Here is a 13,973-nt window from a genome sequence, read left to right as displayed (position 1 = left end):
TGACCATTGACAGATCGTTAGCACCAGTGCGGGTCTTTTCAAGCGGAAAAAAATCGTAAGGGTAAGCTTTGATAAAAACAAAAAGCACGTTAGCGGTACCAGGGATTCCCAGCCAGTCTCCCATGCTGGTACTTGCCCAGCCTCAAGCTGCTTAGCATTTGCGATCTGACGAGAGCAGGCACATTCAGCTTAGAGTGGCCATTGACAGATAGTGAGCAACTCTGCGGGCCTTTTCAAGAGGAATAGAATCGTAAGAGTAAGCTTTGATGAAAAAAAAAGAAACGTCAATGGCACCAGGGATTCCCAGCCAGTCTCCCATGCTGGTACTTGCCCAGCTTCAAGCTGCTTTGCATTTGCGATCTGACGAGGGCAGGCACATTCAGCTTAGAGTGGCCATTGACAGACAGTTAGCACCTGTGCGGGTCTTTTCAAGCGGAAAAAATCGTAAGTGTAAGCTTTGATAAAAACAAAACAATGTGGGAACCGTGCCAGGGATTCCCTGCCAGTCTACCAAGCTGATACTTGCCCAGCCTCAAGCTACTTTGCATTTGTGATCTGACGAAGGCAGGAACATTGAGCTTAGTGCGGCCATTGATGGATTGTTAGCAACTCCGCAAGTTTTTTCAAGAGGAAGAGAATCGTAATACAAAGCTTTGATGAAAACTAAAAAGCATGTCAACGGTACCAGGGATTCCCAGCCAGTCTCCCATGCTGGTACTTGCCCAGCCTCAAGCTGCTTTGCATTTGCGATCCGACGAGGGCAGGCACATTCAGCTTAGAGTGACCGTTGACAGATAGTTAGCACCAGTGCGGGTCTTTTCAAGCGGAAAAAAATCGTAAGGGTAAGCTTTGATAAAAACAAAAAGCACGTCAACGGTACCAGGGATTCCCAGCCAGTCTCCCATGCTGGTACTTGCCCAGCCTCAAGCTGCTTTGCATTTGCGATCTGACGAGGGCAGGCACATTCAGCTTAGAGTGACCGTTGACAGATAGTTAGCACCAGTGCGGGTCTTTTCAAGCGGAAAAAAATCGTAAGGGTAAGCTTTGATAAAAACAAAAAGCACGTCAACGGTACCAGGGATTCCCAGCCAGTCTCCCATGCTGGTACTTGCCCAGCCTCAAGCTGCTTTGCATTTGCGATCTGAAGAGGGCAGGCACATTCAGCTTAGAGTGACCGTTGACAGACAGTTAGCACCAGTGCGGGTCTTTTCAAGCGGAAAAAAATCGTAAGGGTAAGCTTTGATAAAAACAAAAAGCACGTCAACGGTACCAGGGATTCCCAGCCAGTCTCCCATGCTGGTACTTGCCCAGCCTCAAGCTGCTTAGCATTTGCGATCTGACGAGAGCAGGCACATTCAGCTTAGAGTGGCCATTGACAGATAGTGAGCAACTCTGCGGGCCTTTTCAAGAGGAATAGAATCGTAAGGGTAAGCTTTGATGAAAAAAAAAGAAACGTCAATGGCACCAGGGATTCCCAGCCAGTCTCCCATGCTGGTACTTGCCCAGCCTCAAGCTGCTTTGCATTTGCGATCTGACGAGGGCAGGCACATTCAGCTTAGAGTGGCCATTGACAGACAGTTAGCACCTGTGCGGGTCTTTTCAAGCGGAAAAAATCGCAAGTGTAAGCTTTGATAAAAACAAAACAATGTGGGAACCGTGCCAGGGATTCCCTGCCAGTCTACCAAGCTGATACTTACCCAGCCTCAAGCTACTTTGCATTTGTGATCTGACGAAGGCAGGAACATTGAGCTTAGTGCGGCCATTGATGGATTGTTAGCAACTCCGCAAGTTTTTTCAAGAGGAAGAGAATCGTAATACAAAGCTTTAATGAAAACTAAAAAGCATGTCAACGGTACCAGGAATTCCCAGCCAGTCTCCCATGCTGGTACTTGCCCAGCCTCAAGTAGCTCAGCATTTGCGATCTGACGAGGGCAGGCCCATTCAGAATAAAGAAGTAATTGACAGATAGGTCTGTAGCACAAATTTGGGTCTTTTCAAGCGGCAAAAAATCGTAAGGGTAAGCTTTGATAAAAACAAAAAGCACGTTAACGGTACCAGGGATTCCCAGCCAGTCTCCCATGCTGGTACTTGCCCAGCCTCAAGCTGCTTTGCATTTGCGATCTGACGAGGGCAGGCACATTCAGCTTAGAGTGACCGTTGACAGATAGTTAGCACCAGTGCGGGTCTTTTCAAGCGGAAAAAAATCGTAAGGGTAAGCTTTGATAAAAACAAAAAGCACGTCAACAGTACCAGGGATTCCCAGCCAGTCTCCCATGCTGGTACTTGCCCAGCCTCAAGCTGCTTTGCATTTGCGATCTGACGAGGGCAGGCACATTCAGCTTAGAGTGACCGTTGACAGATAGTTAGCACCAGTGCGGGTCTTTTCAAGCGGAAAAAAATCTTAAGGGTAAGCTTTGATAGAAACAAAAAGCACGTCAACGGTACCAGGGATTCCCAGCCAGTCTCCCATGCTGGTTCTTGCCCAGCCTCAAGCTGCTTAGCATTTGCGATCTGACGAGAGTAGGCACATTCAGCTTAGAGTGGCCATTGACAGATAGTGAGCAACTCTGCGGGCCTTTTCAAGAGGAATAGAATCGTAAGGGTAAGCTTTGATGAAAAAAAAAGAAACGTCAATGGCACCAGGGATTCCCAGCCAGTCTCCCATGCTGGTACTTGCCCAGCCTCAAGCTGCTTTGCATTTGCGATCTGACGAGGGCAGGCACATTCAGCTTAGAGTGGCCATTGACAGACAGTTAGCACCTGTGCGGGTCTTTTCAAGCGGAAAAAATCGTAAGTGTAAGCTTTGATAAAAACAAAACAATGTGGGAACCGTGCCAGGGATTCCCTGCCAGTCTACCAAGCTGATACTTGCCCAGCCTCAAGCTACTTTGCATTTGTGATCTGACGAAGGCAGGAACATTGAGCTTAGTGCGGCCATTGATGGATTGTTAGCAACTCCGCAAGTTTTTTCAAGAGGAAGAGAATCGTAATACAAAGCTTAGATGAAAACTAAAAAGCATGTCAACGGTACCAGGAATTCCCAGCCAGTCTCCCATGCTGGTACTTGCCCAGCCTCAAGTAGCTCAGCATTTGCGATCTGACGAGGGCAGGCCCATTCAGCATAAAGAAGTAATTGACAGATAGGTCTGTAGCACAAATTTGGGTCTTTTCAAGCGGCAAAAAATCGTAAGGGTAAGCTTTGATAAAAACAAAAAGCACGTTAACGGTACCAGGGATTCCCAGCCAGTCTCACATGCTGGTACTTGCCCAGCCTCAAGCTGCTTTGCATTTGCGATCTGACGAGGGCAGGCACATTCAGCTTAGAGTGACCGTTGACAGATAGTTAGCACCAGTGCGGGTCTTTTCAAGCGGAAAAAAATCGTAAGGGTAAGCTTTGATAAAAACAAAAAGCACGTCAACGGTACCAGGGATTCCCAGCCAGTCTCCCATGCTGGTACTTGCCCAGCCTCAAGCTGCTTTGCATTTGCGATCTGAAGAGGGCAGGCACATTCAGCTTAGAGTGACCGTTGACAGATAGTTAGCACCAGTGCGGGTCTTTTCAAGCGGAAAAAAATCGTAAGGGTAAGCTTTGATAAAAACAAAAAGCACGTCAACGGTACCAGGGATTCCCAGCCAGTCTCCCATGCTCGTACTTGCCCAGCCTCAAGCTGCTTTGCATTTGCGATCTGACGAGGGCAGGCACATTCAGCTTAGAGTGACCATTGACAGATCGTAAGCACCAGTGCGGGTCTTTTCAAGCGGAAAAAAATCGTAAGGGTAAGCTTTGATAAAAACAAAAAGCACGTCAGCGGTACCAGGGATTCCCAGCCAGTCTCCCATGCTGGTACTTGCCCAGCCTCAAGCTGCTTAGCATTTGCGATCTGAAGAGGGCAGGCACATTCAGCTTAGAGTGACCGTTGACAGATAGTTAGCACCAGTGCGGGTCTTTTCAAGCGGAAAAAAATCGTAAGGGTAAGCTTTGATAAAAACAAAAAGCACGTCAACGGTACCAGGGATTCCCAGCCAGTCTCCCATGCTGGTACTTGCCCAGCCTCAAGCTGCTTAGCATTTGCGATCTGACGAGAGCAGGCACATTCAGCTTAGAGTGGCCATTGACAGATAGTGAGCAACTCTGCGGGCCTTTTCAAGAGGAATAGAATCGTAAGGGTAAGCTTTGATGAAAAAAAAAGAAACGTCAATGGCACCAGGGATTCCCAGCCAGTCTCCCATGCTGGTACTTGCCCAGCCTCAAGCTGCTTTGCATTTGCGATCTGACGAGGGCAGGCACATTCAGCTTAGAGTGGCCATTGACAGACAGTTAGCACCTGTGCGGGTCTTTTCAAGCGGAAAAAATCGTAAGTGTAAGCTTTGATAAAAACAAAACAATGTGGGAACCGTGCCAGGGATTCCCTGCCAGTCTACCAAGCTGATACTTGCCCAGCCTCAAGCTACTTTGCATTTGTGATCTGACGAAGGCAGGAACATTGAGCTTAGTGCGGCCATTGATGGATTGTTAGCAACTCCGCAAGTTTTTTCAAGAGGAAGAGAATCGTAATACAAAGCTTTGATGAAAACTTAAAAGCACGTCAACGGTACCAGGGATTCCCAGCCAGTCTCCCATGCTGGTACTTGCCCAGCCTCAAGCTGCTTTGCATTTGCGATCTGACGAGGGCAGGCACATTCAGCTTAGAGTGACCGTTGACAGATAGTTAGCACCAGTGCGGGTCTTTTCAAGCGGAAAAAAATCGTAAGGGTAAGCTTTGATAAAAACAAAAAGCACGTCAACGGTACCAGGGATTCCCAGCCAGTCTCCCATGCTGGTACTTGCCCAGCCTCAAGCTGCTTTGCATTTGCGATCTGACGAGGGCAGGCACATTCAGCTTAGAGTGACCGTTGACAGATAGTTAGCACCAGTGCGGGTCTTTTCAAGCGGAAAAAAATCGTAAGGGTAAGCTTTGATAAAAACAAAAAGCACGTCAACGGTACCAGGGATTCCCAGCCAGTCTCCCATGCTCGTACTTGCCCAGCCTCAAGCTGCTTTGCATTTGCGATCTGACGAGGGCAGGCACATACAGCTTAGAGTGACCATTGACAGATCGTTAGCACCAGTGCGGGTCTTTTCAAGCGGAAAAAAATCGTAAGGGTAAGCTTTGATAAAAACAAAAAGCACGTTAACGGTACCAGGGATTCCCAGCCAGTCTCCCATGCTGGTACTTGCCCAGCCTCAAGCTGCTTTGCATTTGCGATCTGACGAGGGCAGGCACATTCAGCTTAGAGTGACCGTTGACAGATAGTTAGCACCAGTGCGGGTCTTTTCAAGCGGAAAAAAATCGTAAGGGTAAGCTTTGATAAAAACAAAAAGCACGTCAACGGTACCAGGGATTCCCAGCCAGTCTCCCATGCTGGTACTTGCCCAGCCTCAAGCTGCTTTGCATTTGCGATCTGACGAGGGCAGGCACATTCAGCTTAGAGTGACCGTTGACAGATAGTTAGCACCAGTGCGGGTCTTTTCAAGCGGAAAAAAATCTTAAGGGTAAGCTTTGATAGAAACAAAAAGCACGTCAACGGTACCAGGGATTCCCAGCCAGTCTCCCATGCTGGTTCTTGCCCAGCCTCAAGCTGCTTAGCATTTGCGATCTGACGAGAGTAGGCACATTCAGCTTAGAGTGGCCATTGACAGATAGTGAGCAACTCTGCGGGCCTTTTCAAGAGGAATAGAATCGTAAGGGTAAGCTTTGATGAAAAAAAAAGAAACGTCAATGGCACCAGGGATTCCCAGCCAGTCTCCCATGCTGGTACTTGCCCAGCCTCAAGCTGCTTTGCATTTGCGATCTGACGAGGGCAGGCACATTCAGCTTAGAGTGGCCATTGACAGACAGTTAGCACCTGTGCGGGTCTTTTCAAGCGGAAAAAATCGTAAGTGTAAGCTTTGATAAAAACAAAACAATGTGGGAACCGTGCCAGGGATTCCCTGCCAGTCTACCAAGCTGATACTTGCCCAGCCTCAAGCTACTTTGCATTTGTGATCTGACGAAGGCAGGAACATTGAGCTTAGTGCGGCCATTGATGGATTGTTAGCAACTCCGCAAGTTTTTTCAAGAGGAAGAGAATCGTAATACAAAGCTTAGATGAAAACTAAAAAGCATGTCAACGGTACCAGGAATTCCCAGCCAGTCTCCCATGCTGGTACTTGCCCAGCCTCAAGTAGCTCAGCATTTGCGATCTGACGAGGGCAGGCCCATTCAGCATAAAGAAGTAATTGACAGATAGGTCTGTAGCACAAATTTGGGTCTTTTCAAGCGGCAAAAAATCGTAAGGGTAAGCTTTGATAAAAACAAAAAGCACGTTAACGGTACCAGGGATTCCCAGCCAGTCTCACATGCTGGTACTTGCCCAGCCTCAAGCTGCTTTGCATTTGCGATCTGACGAGGGCAGGCACATTCAGCTTAGAGTGACCGTTGACAGATAGTTAGCACCAGTGCGGGTCTTTTCAAGCGGAAAAAAATCGTAAGGGTAAGCTTTGATAAAAACAAAAAGCACGTCAACGGTACCAGGGATTCCCAGCCAGTCTCCCATGCTGGTACTTGCCCAGCCTCAAGCTGCTTTGCATTTGCGATCTGAAGAGGGCAGGCACATTCAGCTTAGAGTGACCGTTGACAGATAGTTAGCACCAGTGCGGGTCTTTTCAAGCGGAAAAAAATCGTAAGGGTAAGCTTTGATAAAAACAAAAAGCACGTCAACGGTACCAGGGATTCCCAGCCAGTCTCCCATGCTCGTACTTGCCCAGCCTCAAGCTGCTTTGCATTTGCGATCTGACGAGGGCAGGCACATTCAGCTTAGAGTGACCATTGACAGATCGTAAGCACCAGTGCGGGTCTTTTCAAGCGGAAAAAAATCGTAAGGGTAAGCTTTGATAAAAACAAAAAGCACGTCAGCGGTACCAGGGATTCCCAGCCAGTCTCCCATGCTGGTACTTGCCCAGCCTCAAGCTGCTTAGCATTTGCGATCTGAAGAGGGCAGGCACATTCAGCTTAGAGTGACCGTTGACAGATAGTTAGCACCAGTGCGGGTCTTTTCAAGCGGAAAAAAATCGTAAGGGTAAGCTTTGATAAAAACAAAAAGCACGTCAACGGTACCAGGGATTCCCAGCCAGTCTCCCATGCTGGTACTTGCCCAGCCTCAAGCTGCTTAGCATTTGCGATCTGACGAGAGCAGGCACATTCAGCTTAGAGTGGCCATTGACAGATAGTGAGCAACTCTGCGGGCCTTTTCAAGAGGAATAGAATCGTAAGGGTAAGCTTTGATGAAAAAAAAAGAAACGTCAATGGCACCAGGGATTCCCAGCCAGTCTCCCATGCTGGTACTTGCCCAGCCTCAAGCTGCTTTGCATTTGCGATCTGACGAGGGCAGGCACATTCAGCTTAGAGTGGCCATTGACAGACAGTTAGCACCTGTGCGGGTCTTTTCAAGCGGAAAAAATCGTAAGTGTAAGCTTTGATAAAAACAAAACAATGTGGGAACCGTGCCAGGGATTCCCTGCCAGTCTACCAAGCTGATACTTGCCCAGCCTCAAGCTACTTTGCATTTGTGATCTGACGAAGGCAGGAACATTGAGCTTAGTGCGGCCATTGATGGATTGTTAGCAACTCCGCAAGTTTTTTCAAGAGGAAGAGAATCGTAATACAAAGCTTTGATGAAAACTAAAAAGCACGTCAACGGTACCAGGGATTCCCAGCCAGTCTCCCATGCTGGTACTTGCCCAGCCTCAAGCTGCTTTGCATTTGCGATCTGACGAGGGCAGGCACATTCAGCTTAGAGTGACCGTTGACAGATAGTTAGCACCAGTGCGGGTCTTTTCAAGCGGAAAAAAATCGTAAGGGTAAGCTTTGATAAAAACAAAAAGCACGTCAACGGTACCAGGGATTCCCAGCCAGTCTCCCATGCTGGTACTTGCCCAGCCTCAAGCTGCTTTGCATTTGCGATCTGACGAGGGCAGGCACATTCAGCTTAGAGTGACCGTTGACAGATAGTTAGCACCAGTGCGGGTCTTTTCAAGCGGAAAAAAATCGTAAGGGTAAGCTTTGATAAAAACAAAAAGCACGTCAACGGTACCAGGGATTCCCAGCCAGTCTCCCATGCTCGTACTTGCCCAGCCTCAAGCTGCTTTGCATTTGCGATCTGACGAGGGCAGGCACATACAGCTTAGAGTGACCATTGACAGATCGTTAGCACCAGTGCGGGTCTTTTCAAGCGGAAAAAAATCGTAAGGGTAAGCTTTGATAAAAACAAAAAGCACGTCAGCGGTACCAGGGATTCCCAGCCAGTCTCCCATGCTGGTACTTGCCCAGCCTCAAGCTGCTTAGCATTTGCGATCTGAAGAGGGCAGGCACATTCAGCTTAGAGTGACCGTTGACAGATAGTTAGCACCAGTGCGGGTCTTTTCAAGCGGAAAAAAATCGTAAGGGTAAGCTTTGATAAAAACAAAAAGCACGTCAACGGTACCAGGGATTCCCAGCCAGTCTCCCATGCTGGTACTTGCCCAGCCTCAAGCTGCTTAGCATTTGCGATCTGACGAGAGCAGGCACATTCAGCTTAGAGTGGCCATTGACAGATAGTGAGCAACTCTGCGGGCCTTTTCAAGAGGAATAGAATCGTAAGGGTAAGCTTTGATGAAAAAAAAAGAAACGTCAATGGCACCAGGGATTCCCAGCCAGTCTCCCATGCTGGTACTTGCCCAGCCTCAAGCTGCTTTGCATTTGCGATCTGACGAGGGCAGGCACATTCAGCTTAGAGTGGCCATTGACAGACAGTTAGCACCTGTGCGGGTCTTTTCAAGCGGAAAAAATCGTAAGTGTAAGCTTTGATAAAAACAAAACAATGTGGGAACCGTGCCAGGGATTCCCTGCCAGTCTACCAAGCTGATACTTGCCCAGCCTCAAGCTACTTTGCATTTGTGATCTGACGAAGGCAGGAACATTGAGCTTAGTGCGGCCATTGATGGATTGTTAGCAACTCCGCAAGTTTTTTCAAGAGGAAGAGAATCGTAATACAAAGCTTTGATGAAAACTAAAAAGCATGTCAACGGTACCAGGAATTCCCAGCCAGTCTCCCATGCTGGTACTTGCCCAGCCTCAAGCTGCTTTGCATTTGCGATCTGACGAGGGCAGGCACATTCAGCTTAGAGTGACCGTTGACAGATAGTTAGCACCAGTGCGGGTCTTTTCAAGCGGAAAAAAATCGTAAGGGTAAGCTTTGATAAAAACAAAAAGCACGTCAACGGTACCAGGGATTCCCAGCCAGTCTCCCATGCTGGTACTTGCCCAGCCTCAAGCTGCTTTGCATTTGCGATCTGAAGAGGGCAGGCACATTCAGCTTAGAGTGACCGTAGACAGATAGTTAGCACCAGTGCGGGTCTTTTCAAGCGGAAAAAAATCGTAAGGGTAAGCTTTGATAAAAACAAAAATCACGTCAACGGTACCAGGGATTCCCAGCCAGTCTCCCATGCTGGTACTTGCCCAGCCTCAAGCTGCTTAGCATTTGCGATCTGACGAGAGCAGGCACATTCAGCTTAGAGTGGCCATTGACAGATAGTGAGCAACTCTGCGGGCCTTTTCAAGAGGAATAGAATCGTAAGGGTAAGCTTTGATGAAAAAAAAAGAAACGTCAATGGCACCAGGGATTCCCAGCCAGTCTCCCATGCTGGTACTTGCCCAGCCTCAAGCTGCTTTGCATTTGCGATCTGACGAGGGCAGGCACATTCAGCTTAGAGTGGCCATTGACAGACAGTTAGCACCTGTGCGGGTCTTTTCAAGCGGAAAAAATCGTAAGTGTAAGCTTTGATAAAAACAAAACAATGTGGGAACCGTGCCAGGGATTCCCTGCCAGTCTACCAAGCTGATACTTGCCCAGCCTCAAGCTACTTTGCATTTGTGATCTGACGAAGGCAGGAACATTGAGCTTAGTGCGGCCATTGATGGATTGTTAGCAACTCCGCAAGTTTTTTCAAGAGGAAGAGAATCGTAATACAAAGCTTTGATGAAAACTAAAAAGCATGTCAACGGTACCAGGAATTCCCAGCCAGTCTCCCATGCTGGTACTTGCCCAGCCTCAAGTAGCTCAGCATTTGCGATCTGACGAGGGCAGGCCCATTCAGCATAAAGAAGTCATTGACAGATAGGTCTGTAGCACAAATTTGGGTATTTTCAAGCGGCAAAAAATCGTAAGGGTAAGCTTTGATAAAAACAAAAAGCACGTTAACGGTACCAGGGATTCCCAGCCAGTCTCCCATGCTGGTACTTGCCCAGCCTCAAGCTGCTATGCATTTGCGATCTGACGAGGGCAGGCACATTCAGCTTAGAGTGAACGTTGACAGATAGTTAGCACCAGTGCGGGTCTTTTCAAGCGGAAAAAAATCGTAAGGGTAAGCTTTGATAAAAACAAAAAGCACGTCAACGGTACCAGGGATTCCCAGCCAGTCTCCCATGCTGGTACTTGCCCAGCCTCAAGCTGCTTTGCATTTGCGATCTGACGAGGGCAGGCACATTCAGCTTAGAGTGACCGTTGACAGATAGTTAGCACCAGTGCGGGTCTTTTCAAGCGGAAAAAAATCGTAAGGGTAAGCTTTGATAAAAACAAAAAGCACGTCAACGGTACCAGGGATTCCCAGCCAGTCTCCCATGCTGGTACTTGCCCAGCCTCAAGCTGCTTTGCAATTGCGATCTGACGAGGGCAGGCACATTCAGCTTAGAGTGACCGTTGACAGATAGTTAGCATCAGTGCGGGTCTTTTCAAGCGGAAAAAAATCGTAAGGGTAAGCTTTGATAAAAACAAAAAGCACGTCAACGGTACCAGGGATTCCCAGCCAGTCTCCCATGCTGGTACTTGCCCAGCCTCAAGCTGCTTTGCATTTGCGATCTGACGAGGGCAGGCACATTCAGCTTAGAGTGACCATTGACAGATCGTTAGCACCAGTGCGGGTCTTTTCAAGCGGAAAAAAATCGTAAGGGTAAGCTTTGATAAAAACAAAAAGCACGTTAGCGGTACCAGGGATTCCCAGCCAGTCTCCCATGCTGGTACTTGCCCAGCCTCAAGCTGCTTAGCATTTGCAATCTGACGAGAGCAGGCACATTCAGCTTAGAGTGGCCATTGACAGATAGTGAGCAACTCTGCGGGCCTTTTCAAGAGGAATAGAATCGTAAGGGTAAGCTTTGATGAAAAAAAAAGAAACGTCAATGGCACCAGGGATTCCCAGCCAGTCTCCCATGCTGGTACTTGCCCAGCCTCAAGCTGCTTTGCATTTGCGATCTGACGAGGGCAGGCACATTCAGCTTAGAGTGGCCATTGACAGACAGTTAGCACCTGTGCGGGTCTTTTCAAGCGGAAAAAATCGTAAGTGTAAGCTTTGATAAAAACAAAACAATGTGGGAACCGTGCCAGGGATTCCCTGCCAGTCTACCAAGCTGATACTTGCCCAGCCTCAAGCTACTTTGCATTTGTGATCTGACGAAGGCAGGAACATTGAGCTTAGTGCGGCCATTGATGGATTGTTAGCAACTCCGCAAGTTTTTTCAAGAGGAAGAGAATCGTAATACAAAGCTTTGATGAAAACTAAAAAGCATGTCAACGGTACCAGGGATTCCCAGCCAGTCTCCCATGCTGGTACTTGCCCAGCCTCAAGCTGCTTTGCATTTGCGATCTGACGAGGGCAGGCACATTCAGCTTAGAGTGACCGTTGACAGATAGTTAGCACCAGTGCGGGTCTTTTCAAGCGGAAAAAAATCGTAAGGGTAAGCTTTGATAAAAACAAAAAGCACGTCAACGGTACCAGGGATTCCCAGCCAGTCTCCCATGCTGGTACTTGCCCAGCCTCAAGCTGCTTTGCATTTGCGATCTGAAGAGGGCAGGCACATTCAGCTTAGAGTGACCGTTGACAGATCGTTAGCACCAGTGCGGGTCTTTTCAAGCGGAAAAAAATCGTAAGGGTAAGCTTTGATAAAAACAAAAAGCACGTCAACGGTACCAGGGATTCCCAGCCAGCCTCAAGCTGCTTTGCATTTGCGATCTGACGAGGGCAGGCACATTCAGCTTAGAGTGACCGTTGACAGATAGTTAGCACCAGTGCGGGTCTTTTCAAGCGGAAAAAAATCGTAAGGGTAAGCTTTGATAAAAACAAAAAGCACGTCAACGGTACCAGGGATTCCCAGCCAGTATCCCATGCTGGTACTTGCCCAGCCTCAAGCTGCTTAGCATTTGCGATCTGACGAGAGCAGGCACATTCAGCTTAGAGTGGCCATTGACAGATAGTGAGCAACTCTGCGGGCCTTTTCAAGAGGAATAGAATCGTAAGGGTAAGCTTTGATGAAAAAAAAAGGAACGTCAATGGCACCAGGGATTCCCAGCCAGTCTCCCATGCTGGTACTTGCCCAGCCTCAAGCTGCTTTGCATTTGCGATCTGACGAGGGCAGGCACATTCAGCTTAGAGTGGCCATTGACAGACAGTTAGCACCTGTGCGGGTCTTTTCAAGCGGAAAAAATCGTAAGTGTAAGCTTTGATAAAAACAAAACAATGTGGGAACCGTGCCAGGGATTCCCTGCCAGTCTACCAAGCTGATACTTGCCCAGCCTCAAGCTACTTTGCATTTGTGATCTGACGAAGGCAGGAACATTGAGCTTAGTGCGGCCATTGATGGATTGTTAGCAACTCCGCAAGTTTTTTCAAGAGGAAGAGAATCGTAATACAAAGCTTTGATGAAAACTAAAAAGCACGTCAACGGTACCAGGGATTCCCAGCCAGTCTCCCATGCTGGTACTTGCCCAGCCTCAAGCTGCTTTGCATTTGCGATCTGACGAGGGCAGGCACATTCAGCTTAGAGTGACCATTGACAGATAGTTAGCACCAGTGCGGGTCTTTTCAAGCGGAAAAAAATCGTAAGGGTAAGCTTTGATAAAAACAAAAAGCACGTCAACGGTACCAGGGATTCCCAGCCAGTCTCCCATGCTGGTACTTGCCCAGCCTCAAGCTGCTTTGCATTTGCGATCTGACGAGGGCAGGCACATTCAGCTTAGAGTGACCGTTGACAGATAGTTAGCACCAGTGCGGGTCTTTTCAAGCGGAAAAAAATCGTAAGGGTAAGCTTTGATAAAAACAAAAAGCACGTCAACGGTACCAGGGATTCCCAGCCAGTCTCCCATGCTCGTACTTGCCCAGCCTCAAGCTGCTTTGCATTTGCGATCTGACGAGGGCAGGCACATTCAGCTTAGAGTGACCATTGACAGATCGTTAGCACCAGTGCGGGTCTTTTCAAGCGGAAAAAAATCGTAAGGGTAAGCTTTGATAAAAACAAAAAGCACGTCAGCGGTACCAGGGATTCCCAGCCAGTCTCCCATGCTGGTACTTGCCCAGCCTCAAGCTGCTTAGCATTTGCGATCTGAAGAGGGCAGGCACATTCAGCTTAGAGTGACCGTTGACAGATAGTTAGCACCAGTGCGGGTCTTTTCAAGCGGAAAAAAATCGTAAGGGTAAGCTTTGATAAAAACAAAAAGCACGTCAACGGTACCAGGGATTCCCAGCCAGTCTCCCATGCTGGTACTTGCCCAGCCTCAAGCTGCTTAGCATTTGCGATCTGACGAGAGCAGGCACATTCAGCTTAGAGTGGCCATTGACAGATAGTGAGCAACTCTGCGGGCCTTTTCAAGAGGAATAGAATCGTAAGGGTAAGCTTTGATGAAAAAAAAAGAAACGTCAATGGCACCAGGGATTCCCAGCCAGTCTCCCATGCTGGTACTTGCCCAGCCTCAAGCTGCTTTGCATTTGCGATCTGACGAGGGCAGGCACATTCAGCTTAGAGTGGCCATTGACAGACAGTTAGCACCTGTGCGGGTCTTTTCAAGCGGAAAAAATCGTAAGTGTAAGCTTTGATAAAAACAAAACAATGTGGGAACCGTGCCAGGGATTCCCTGCCAGTCTACCAAGC

General features: G+C 48.2%; 3 pseudogenes; all 3 read right to left on the bottom strand.

The window, feature by feature from the left end:
* Positions 1-673: 673 nt before the first annotated feature.
* LOC138659181 (5S ribosomal RNA) lies at positions 674-792 on the bottom strand (annotated as a pseudogene).
* Positions 793-9,076: 8,284 nt separating this feature from the next.
* Positions 9,077-9,195, bottom strand: LOC138659712 (5S ribosomal RNA; annotated as a pseudogene).
* A 2,422-nt stretch (positions 9,196-11,617) lies between these two features.
* On the bottom strand, positions 11,618-11,736 carry LOC138659808 (5S ribosomal RNA; annotated as a pseudogene).
* Between the last annotated feature and the right edge of the window lie 2,237 nt (positions 11,737-13,973).

This window comes from Ranitomeya imitator, chromosome 1, assembly GCF_032444005.1.
Source record: "Ranitomeya imitator isolate aRanImi1 chromosome 1, aRanImi1.pri, whole genome shotgun sequence".
NCBI classification, from domain to species: Eukaryota; Metazoa; Chordata; class Amphibia; order Anura; family Dendrobatidae; genus Ranitomeya; species Ranitomeya imitator.
Note: the sequence above shows the minus strand (reverse complement) of the source record. Positions and strands in the feature narration are given on the sequence as shown.